We start from the raw sequence: 10,673 nt of genomic DNA on the forward strand, positions 1-10,673 counted from the left end.
TTCCGGAGCGCAGCTTACAACTCCTGGAAGCTCAAGAGCCTCGGCTTCATGGGTGCAGTTCTGGTATTGACCTCCTCATCAATAAGGCCTCTTAAGAACTGCCATGTATGTTGTTGGGAATATTTTGTTCCTCTACCATCCTCCCTGATGTTTCCTAATCAGATTTTCAGCTCTGATTAGGAAATATCATCACTTTTGGCAACATGAGAGCAAAATAATTCAATTCACATCACATAGATTTCATCAAAAATATCAAAGAAATGATGTTCCTGTGCAGCTAAACTGCCTTCCAAACTACATTTATGCTCAATTTGCATTCAGAGGTTGCTTGTGAATGAAGCAACACAATAATAAACTGGATCACAGTCAGCAGGAGGAGCTCGGGGTCGATAGAGGGCATTCATAGTGTACAACTCGTACACACGTATTCACCCCTGTGGTTACACTTTACACTTTTCCTGCAAAAGCCTCTCCACGTAGTGAGGCTAAATGCACCACATGCATTCAAATACTTTCATTTGATCTACTTCTTATTGGTAAAGCAATGCCACCAAAGCCTGGTCCGTCTATCCTCGTACCGCCGTATTTACATGGAGCATTTTACAGCAAAAAGTCCTATATAATGGGCACACATTGACCTCAGCCTCTGAGATGAAGTGTGATGTGGCTGCAAGATGCAGATTGTCGGGTCACACAGGAAGAAACAGAAAATAATTCAGAGCAACAAACAGAAGTGAGAGGTCACTATTGTGAGCACTGACAGTTACATGATGCAAGCTGAAAGGCAAACAAAAAGAAACAACAGAAAATGGCATGCATAAACATCAACAACTGAACAATCAGTTTTCTTGTAAAATATCCAGAAAATGGGCAGAAAAATAAAGTCAGATGATGACAACACATCCTGTTCCAACTCTCTTTCTGTAGTTCAGGTCTGTATCACAAATGACACACTCTTGTATTTCAGCTCTTCTTGTTTGTGACACAGAATAGAAGTTGTCAGTCAAGTTTCATGAATAGATGACCACATCTTGATGTCAAATTTTTACACATTTAGTCAAGAAACGATCAAAAGTACATTCAATTCAATGCAGTTTTATTTATATAGTGTCAATAGCAGTTCAGATTGTGTCAAATAGCTTGAGAGAACCCATTTGGCCTGAACCCCCACAGAGCAAGCCTGAAGGCGACAGTGGCAAGGAAAGAACCCTTTTAACAGGGGAAAAAAACCTTGAGCAGAACCAGACTCATGTGGGGGGACCCATCTGCTGCTGGCCGGCCAGGTAGAGAGAGAGAGAGAGAGAGAGAGAGAGAGAGAGAGAGAGAGAGAGAGAGAGAGAGAGAGAGAGAGAGAGAGAGAGAGAGACAAAGAGAGAGAGAGAGAGAGACAGACAGACAGACAGACACAGACACAGACAGACAGAGACACAGACAGACAGACAGACAGACAGAGACACAGACAGACACAGACAGACACAGACAGACAGACAGACAGACAGACAGAGACAGACAGACAGATAATAACAACACAAAGCTATTGACACTTCCTAGGAAAAAAGAGAGAATAAAAAACATGTTAGAAAGAGGAAACATGTTAAGTTGCTGACATTGTTTTCAAACAATGACAGAAAAATGTTGATAACAGCCACTTAATATTCTGTGAAATTAAAATGTGAGAATTTGATGTTTTTATGGTGGATTTTTCAATTTAGTTTTTTTTTTAAATTTTGTATTAAATCAGTTTAGATTTTATAAATACAATTTTTGATTAATATTTAGCTTATCATATATGAAATTTTAGATAACTATTTAGATTTTTATATATACAATTTTACATTGATATTGAGATTATTATATATAAAATTTTATATTAATATTCAGATTTTTACATAGGATTTTTTGATAAATATTTTTATAATTAAATAAAGGGAAACACAGATTTTAGTTGACTTCATGATCCTGCGACAATGACTGGACCTTTGCTGCTTTGATCAAGTAAAAGCAAATCTTTAATATGTTCACGATCAGTCTGTGTCAGATCAGTCAAAATTCAGGAAACATTTTGCTGAACTCTCACATTTTGTTCAAAATTTACTTATTTGTTATTTGGGACCCAAAACTAACATCTGTAAAATATTCTGTAGATATTCAACTCCTAAAATGGCTTCACAGCCTGGAACACGAGCAAAGAATTTAAGCTAGCAAGTTTCAACCACAACAAGCTGACAAAGCATAAATGTTGTGAACTTAACCTTGAGTCAGCTACATCATTTTTTTAGATGGAAAATAATGATAATACTTGCAACATTTAGCGATGTAAAACATACCTTAAGGAAACATGACAAAACCGGCGCCACCACGGTGTCTTCTTGTCCTCCGTCGTCTCCGTCGTGTCCCATGCAATCTTCCTTGCTGCTGTCCCTGCAGTGGTGGTGGCGGGTGAAACCTCCTGGTCCATTTCGTTGACACTGGTAATAAAGGGAAACACAGATTTTAGTTGACTTCATGATCCTGCGACAATGACTGGACCTTTGCTGTTTTGATCAAGTAAAAGCAAATCTTTAATATGTTCACAGTCAGTCTGTGTCAGATCAGTCAGAATTCAGGAAACATTTTGCTGAACTCTCACATTTTGTTCAAAATTTACTTATTTGTTATTTGGGACCCAAAACTAACATCTGTAAAATATTCTGTAGATATCAACTCCTAAAATGGCTTCACAGCCTGGAACACGAGCAAAGAATTTAAGCTAGCAAGTTTCAACCACAACAAGCTGACAAAGCATAAATGTTGTGAACTTAACCTTGAGTCAGTTACATCATTTTTTAGGTGGAAAATAATGATAATACTTGCAACATTTTAGCCATGTAAAACATACCTTAAGGAAACATCACAAAACCGGCGCCACCACGGTGTCTTCTTCTCCTCTGTCGTCTCCGTCATGTCCCATGCAATCTTTCTTGCTGCCGTCCCTGCAGTGGTGGTGGCGGGTGAAACCTCCTGGTCCATTTCGTTGATACTGGTAATAAAGGGAAACACAGATTATTAGCTTCACCTAGAGTCAGCTAGGTCACCTTTTATACAGAAAATAATACATTTTCTAGTGCTGCTAAGCTGTTATGTTAGTCAACATATTTCACACAACTTAGTTTAAAACGACAATTAAACTCTGAACAAAATCTGAGATGGTGGAAAAGCAGCCACCTGAAATGATCAGTTTCAAACAGCAACAGACAGTAAAAGACTTTCATACCTTTCTGCTATGGCCGTCTCAAAAACAGGGATTTCAGGCGTGGTGGTGGCGGGTGAAACCTGGTACTTTTCGTTGACACTGGTAATAAAGGGAAACACAGATTTTAGTTGACTTCATGATCCTGCGACAATGACTGGACCTTTGCTGCTTTGATCAAGTAAAAGCAAATCTTTAATATGTTCACAGTCAGTCTGTGTCAGATCAGTCAGAATTCAGGAAACATTTTGCTGAACTCTCACATTTTGTTCAAAATTTACTTATTTGTTATTTGGGATCCAAAACTAACATCTGTAAAATATTCTGTAGATATTCAACTCCTAAAATGGCTTCACAGCCTGGAACACGAGCAAAGAATTTAAGCTAGCAAGTTTCAACCACAACAAGCCGACAAAGCATAAATGTTGTGAACTTAACCTTGAGTCAGCTACATCATTTTTTTAGGTGGAAAATAATGATAATACTTGCAACATTTTAGCGATGTAAAACATACCTTAAGGAAACATCGCAAAACCGGCGCCACCACGGTGTCTTCTTCTCCTCCGTCGTCTCCGTCGTGTCCCATGCAATCTTACTGCTGCCGTCCCTGCAGTGGTGGTGGCGGGTGAAACCTCCTGGTCCATTTCGTTGATACTGGTAATAAAGGGAAACACAGATTATTAGCTTCACCTAGACTCAGCTAGGTCACCTTTTATACAGAAAACAATACATTTTCTAGTGCTGCTAAGCTGTTATGTTAGTCAACATATTTCACACAACTTAGTTTAAAATTACAATTAAATAAACTCTGAACAAAATCTGAGATGGTGGAAAAGCAGCCACCTGAAATGATCAGTTTCAAACAGCAACAGACGGTAAAAGACTTTCATACCTTTCTGCTATGGCCATCTCAAAGACCGGGATTTTAGGAGACAAGTCCTTACAGCCGGTGTCAACACTGTTGATAAAAGGAAACACAGCTATAATTGTACTGCATGGAGTGAACAAAATGGAAATAACACCAATATAATGTGTTCAATCAATTTAAAAGGGAACAGAAAGAAAGAGAATTTCATACATCTCGTCCGTGTCTTCTATTGGAATCAGTTGAATCACTTGATTCCTGGTTGTCTGCAGGATACAAATACAAAAAAAATAACTGTTTAAGAGAGCCGAGACAGACAACATACTGCATTGTTTGTTCACTGGTTATTATTTGACATATTTAGCTTTGTTAAACTTAAAAATGGCAAAATGTGGCAGCAAAAACACCAGACATTTTGATCAAGTTTGAAAAAAAAAGATAGAATACTGAACTATTCAAAAAATAACATTAAAATATATATATATTTCTATGATTTTACCCATTATCTGAACTAACAAAACAGGGAAATGTGGAAAATAACAGTAAATTGTAGAACAAATAATAAGTAAAACGTACCTTGACATGACAGAGCCATCTGCCAAACCACCAAGTCTTTTGGGGTTTTTTTCAGCTGGACTTGAGACTGTGGTGGTTGGACCATCAGGGGAATCCTGATTACTAACTTTTTCCTGTTAAACAGATAGAAAATCACTTGTGAGGAAATGTCACACACACATACCTAACTGAAAAACAGAAAAATATCAACAAACACATGAAGATTGTCACAGTTCTGTGCAAATCATCTCAATCCATGAAATCAAATGAACAGTGTAGACAACAGAGAATCAGATACTGACCTTTCTGCGTTTTCCTATACAGGAGAACATTGTGGTCGTAGTTTGATCTCTTCACAAAATGCTGTGACCTTTCTCTCAAGAACTCCTCAGCAAACTGAAGAGTTTTCACCTCCTTCACCTCTTTAAAGATTCTAGAATGTTCTCTTATGACAACAAAGATTTTAAAACACAACAAACTTGGTTCATTTTATTGCTGCTTTTAAAATGTCCTTGCAACCAATTGTTTTTTTTGGTTTAGGTTATACAAGCAGTTCTTTGACATTATCAGAATAAATACATAAAATGTGTGAAGAATTAAGACATATATTTATTTTATTTTGTGTTTTTAAAGGAATTTAAAACTAATGGTAGGAGTTTAAAGCTCCAGAAGGCTCAAGTTTGTCAATTCCTTATTGAGTCTTTAAAATAAATATGTAAAATAAAACCATTTAATGGTGGCTGGTGTCTGAGGTGACCACAGATTTATATTGTAACATAACACAGACATGTCATAAAACATTCATATGAACAATTGAATGAGTGGTAGACAGCGGGGTAGTGGTTAGCACTGTCGCCTTGCAGCAAGAAGATCTCCGGTTCAAATCCCAGCCTGGGGCCTGGGATCTTTCTGCATGGAGCTTGCATGTTCTCTCTGTGCATGCGTGGGTTTTCTCCGGGTACTCTGGCTTCCTCCCACAGTCCAAAAATATGCTGAGGTTAATTGTTTACTCTAAATTGTCCGTAGGTGTGAATGCAAGTGTGACTGTTTGTCTGTATATGTAGCCCTGTGACAGACTGGCGACCTGTCCAGGGTGTCCCCTGCCTTCGCTCGAGTCAGCTGAGAAAGGCTCCACCCGTGACCCTAGTGAGGATAAAGCGGTTGTATAGAGAATGGATTGATGGATGAAGTGGTGGACTCACCTGTTCACATATTTCTTTTTTTGAAATTCTTTATTTTCAGATCTGAAATGCAGACATTGGAACAGATCTCACACATAGAGGAGCAATCAAGACTCCTCTACAATCCAGTCTTTTCTTTTTCTTCTTTAAGTGTGAAGAAATAACAAAACAATAACATGGGAGAGTATAAGTGTACTTTGAAGTAAACCAAAAATACAACACTTTCAGTCACGACAGGCAGAAGGAAAAAAATGCAATTTGCCAAGACTGTTAGTTCACCTCCACAAAGTCTGTCTGAATGGGTTGACATATTTAACCCAGTTGGCCCATAGCTTCACAAAAATATCTTTTTGCAAACGTAAACAACATGCCTTTATCCCCCATCATTAAATCGAACATCTTCCTGTAAAATGCAAAATCACTCCCAGGGGGCGTATAGACATTACAAAAAGTTACTAAAACATCATCTATTTGCCTGACACTACAACAAATCTCCCTTCCTTATCTACTAACTCCGAAGTTTGTTCAAAAGTCACTTTTGATTATATTAAAATTACTACCCTCTCCTACGTCCTGTTTTATAACGAGAGGAAAACACTATGAGAATCCCATCTTCTTAATTTCTCATGCTCAGATGGAGTGAGATGTGTCTCTTGTAGTAAACCACCCGCCCATTCTCCCTCCTCATTTTAGACAATATTTTTGACTTCTCTTTGCTGGGTTTCTAATGCCTTTCACATTAAATGAGATAACTTTAAGGATCTGCTTATTCATTTATATATGATTTGACAATGTTTGTGTAACTACCTAGTCATTATGAACTAGTTCCTCCTTGCATTCTGAATAGATATTGTAAGTCTTTTTTTCTCTTGTCTCCATTTATTTATCATCTTTGGTAATGCAGAAACTTAATTTATGAAAAGGGTTAGGCAATATAGTTTTTTACTTCAGCCTAACCCTTGGTCGCAGATGATTATGATGATGATGATGAGGATGGTGATCAATGAATGACTGATATTGTTTTGTATCTTGGACATAATGCTGTATGTCAATTTATAATCTGCTGACCAAATAATAAACTAAACTAAACAAAACAGAAATCAAAGCCTTCTCGTGAATTCTAAGTAGTATTAAAGCTGTACACAACAAAACTCTCTCTCAAAGGAACAACAGGACATATATAAAACAGTTTTGAACATAAACTTTGGAAACGGGTTTCCTTCAAACGTGTCTGAGTTAGAGGCTCGTAAAGGAGGAGCCCCTGTGGGGTTTTGAGAAAACAAAACTCTCGTTAGGGGGGGTCCCACGCAACAGCATCGGTCGTGGGGCCCTAGTTTTTAGTGTATAGGCTGAAGATAATTCGCCAACTCACGAGTCCCGACTCATTAGATACAGAGCAGTAATGTAGAATTCACACATTGCTGTGAAAAGTGCATCTCGGCTTATCAGTAAATGTTCATTACTTACAGGCTGCAGATAAGGTCTTCATATTAAAGGGACTATAGATCACCAGTCTTTGTCCATAGGGGATTGCCTTCTGAATTCTTTGAGCTTTTCTTTATACTGGAAACGCTGATTTTTCTTAAGCCGTGGGTTGTCCCAGTCCTCCGTGTCGGGCTCCGCATCTCGCTCCGGCCGCGCCGTCTCCCCGCCGTTTGCCAGGTGGACAGGTGTTGGAGCTCCTCTGGGCTGGATCAGCTGTGGGCTTAACCACGTTGACTGGGTACCCTCGTGAAGCCATGTCTTTCGTCGCCTCCGTAGCGTCTTGGAACAGTCTGTTGCCGTCTGGATAAAAGATCGTATCTTTGCAGGATATGGTGTTTGAACTTAATGTTTTTAGCTCTCACGACTCTCTTGGCTTCAGTGTATCACTGCGTTTCTTCAGAACCTCTGGAGGAAAGTCTTGTCAACGTAAAACCGTACATTGTCACACAGCAGCTCTTTCTTCTGCCAATGCCCGCCTGAGCACCTCCTCTTTCATACGGTAGCTTCCGAATCTGAGTCCTTTAGTGCCCTAAATGTGCCTTTATTGCATTTTCACAAATAGAATAAAGTTTTCACAAATCAGACACTATGTTTTTATGAATCTACAGGCTCTGTAGAATAATTCAGTCCAGATTTGATGAGTCTGGGTGTAGCGGTTCTCGACCTGGACCTGGTCTAATGTGGTCTATATGCTGACAAACAGTAAATGTGACTTATTGCATTTTCACAAATAGAATAAAGTTTCACAAATCAGACACTATGTTTTTATGAATCTACAGGCTCTGTAGAATAATTCAGTCCAGATTTGAAGAGTCTAGGTGTAGCGGTTCTCGACCTGGACCTGGTCTAATATGGTCTGGATGAGAAAAAAAACTGTAAAATGTGCCTTTATTGCATTTTCACAAATAGAATAAAGTTTTCACAAATCAGAGACTGTGTTTTATGAATCTACAGGCTCTGTAGAATAATTCAGTCCAGATTTGAAGAGTGTAGGTACAGTGGTTTTCATCTGGACCTGGTCTAATAAGGACTGGTATAAAGCAAAAACGGTGAATATCCCTTAAACGTTTCACAAATAAAATACTAATTTTACCAATACAATACCTCTTGTCAGGCATAGTTAATGTCTTACCCAATTGTCTAAAATGTTTACACATCAAGAAGTGTCGAAAAAAACAGATAATCAGTGGATAAACTGTCGCACAGCACGTTCATTTCATTTCCCCTTAACTTTTCCCTTAAGTGCCGAATCGGAAGCTGACGAATCAGAAGCTACTTCAGCGTCGTCTCATACCCTTGGACCTAGGGTGGGTAGAGCTCATTTACAGGTATCTGACTCTTAGTTTGATAATGCACATCTAACTAATATACATACACTACTTCCACTTGAAATTAAAAAGATGTAATGGCTCACCCCGTTAGCTTAACATTAGCTTAGCATAGCGGAGCTGGGTGTAGCCGTATCTTACAAGGCATTTATCATTCTGACATTGACCTGTATTGCACAAAAACAAATAAATATAAGCATACCTCAAGAAAACGTATGAGTAAATGGCTTTTATAAGTCTTCATCTTCTCCAATGTGTGGATGCCTGGGCTGTTGATAAGGTACTCGTAAATGGCAAGCCATTGAGATCTGGCCACGTCGTACGGTCGTTTTCCCATGATCCCAATGCAATTTGGTACGGACATGACTGCAAACCAACCAGTTCTAATTTTTCTTTATACCGTAGCTTGGCTTTTGTCTCAAGATTTCCGAAATAATCAGCAGACATTTTTCTCCGGGTCAAAACCGCGTGGTTTCGGCGGTCAAATCGCGGTTGCTAAGGACTTTGTGTCCCCTCTTTTAATGGCGTCGTGCGTTGCTAAGGAGGTGTGGTCACGGTGTCCCAGATTCTGATGTCATTGCGAAAAGGTCTATAGCCTAAGTCGGGAGGAGAACCAACTGAGAGAATCAGAGCCTGAATACTACCTCATCAGACTCGAAGATAAAAATGTCATAAAACATATGCAGTGTATAACTTATTCTATTAGCTACTGTAAGTTGAAATGCCTTCTGACAACATAGCACAATGAATCAGTGGTGGAAAGCATGGAGGGCTTTTACATGCCGCTGATATTAAAGCAGAATCCAACATAAATTACAAACATATATGGAAATAAAGGGACTAGCAGCTGTAAGTATTCACTGCAAATTGAAACTGCTGCTGACTTGGTTGCACTTGGCTGCACACATTTTGACACAGTTTGACACCACTTTCACACAGTATAGTGCAAAGTAAATGGAGCAAGAAATGATTATATTTGCTTAGAATGAATTAAAATCATCAGCCAGCATCTCTAAAGTTCATTTAATAACTTATTTTATCCTGCTGGTTAATGTGAACAATGGGAATATGAAAAAAAATGCATTATAAAGTCATTTTGCTTAAATATACACACTAGTATTGAGTGTTGGACTGAATGCAGCTTTGAAATTACAATTCACTGAATAGCTTTTTTGCTTATTCTTTACTGTCCTTAATCTGTTTCTTGGGTTTTGCTTAAATTTGTACTCAAAAGAATAAAACTCTCCGCTCTTTTCTTTCTGCAGCAAATCTTCTGTTGGCACCAAGTATGACAGCCAAGGTAATAAATCAGCCAGAATTCCCCACCAGATGGTCTATCAAGGAGATGTTCGGGTAAGGGGGTCATTTTTTATTTGATAATCGCTGTGGACATGAAAATGTTCACTTTTAAAGAGGACATTTTAATCTTTAACTGGTTCAGTTCAACAATTGAAGCAACATAGACTTAAAACACTGAAAATGCACAACGATAAGGATTAGGGGTAAATACCTCAAATGGTACTGTATTGTGTTTTCAACATATTACAACAAAATACAGAATTGCCATAGCTGTCATGTGCTGCGGTGCATAATCTGTTCTCTTTTAAATCTTCATCTTGTGCTGATTTTTATACAGTTGGTTTTTCAGTGTTTGAAGCTGAGGGTTTAAAAATTTAGTGAAATTCACAGCATCAGCAGTCAACTCCACGATAACTCAACCATAATCAGCAGAAGCTCCAAGTTATGTGTTAATTAGTGAGCTTCAGAGGTGCTGCTAGGCAGAATTAGAGCCAGACTGCTTTCTCTCGCTTCTAGTCTTGATTTTAAGCTTCACATTTGTTGCAGATAACTCTTATAAATCATTTAATGTAACCAAAAATTTGAACTGTTAACATTTTTAAAAGCAAATACTAAAAAATACCAAAACCTGCATCTTTTAGAAGCAGAAACAGCTCCCCTGACAAGTCTAAATATAAAAAAACTTTACATTCCAGCACTTTTAAAATTAAGCAAATAACTAAACGCAGTGG

This window comes from Acanthochromis polyacanthus, chromosome 8 (genome assembly GCF_021347895.1).
Source record: "Acanthochromis polyacanthus isolate Apoly-LR-REF ecotype Palm Island chromosome 8, KAUST_Apoly_ChrSc, whole genome shotgun sequence".
Taxonomy (NCBI): domain Eukaryota; kingdom Metazoa; phylum Chordata; class Actinopteri; family Pomacentridae; genus Acanthochromis; species Acanthochromis polyacanthus.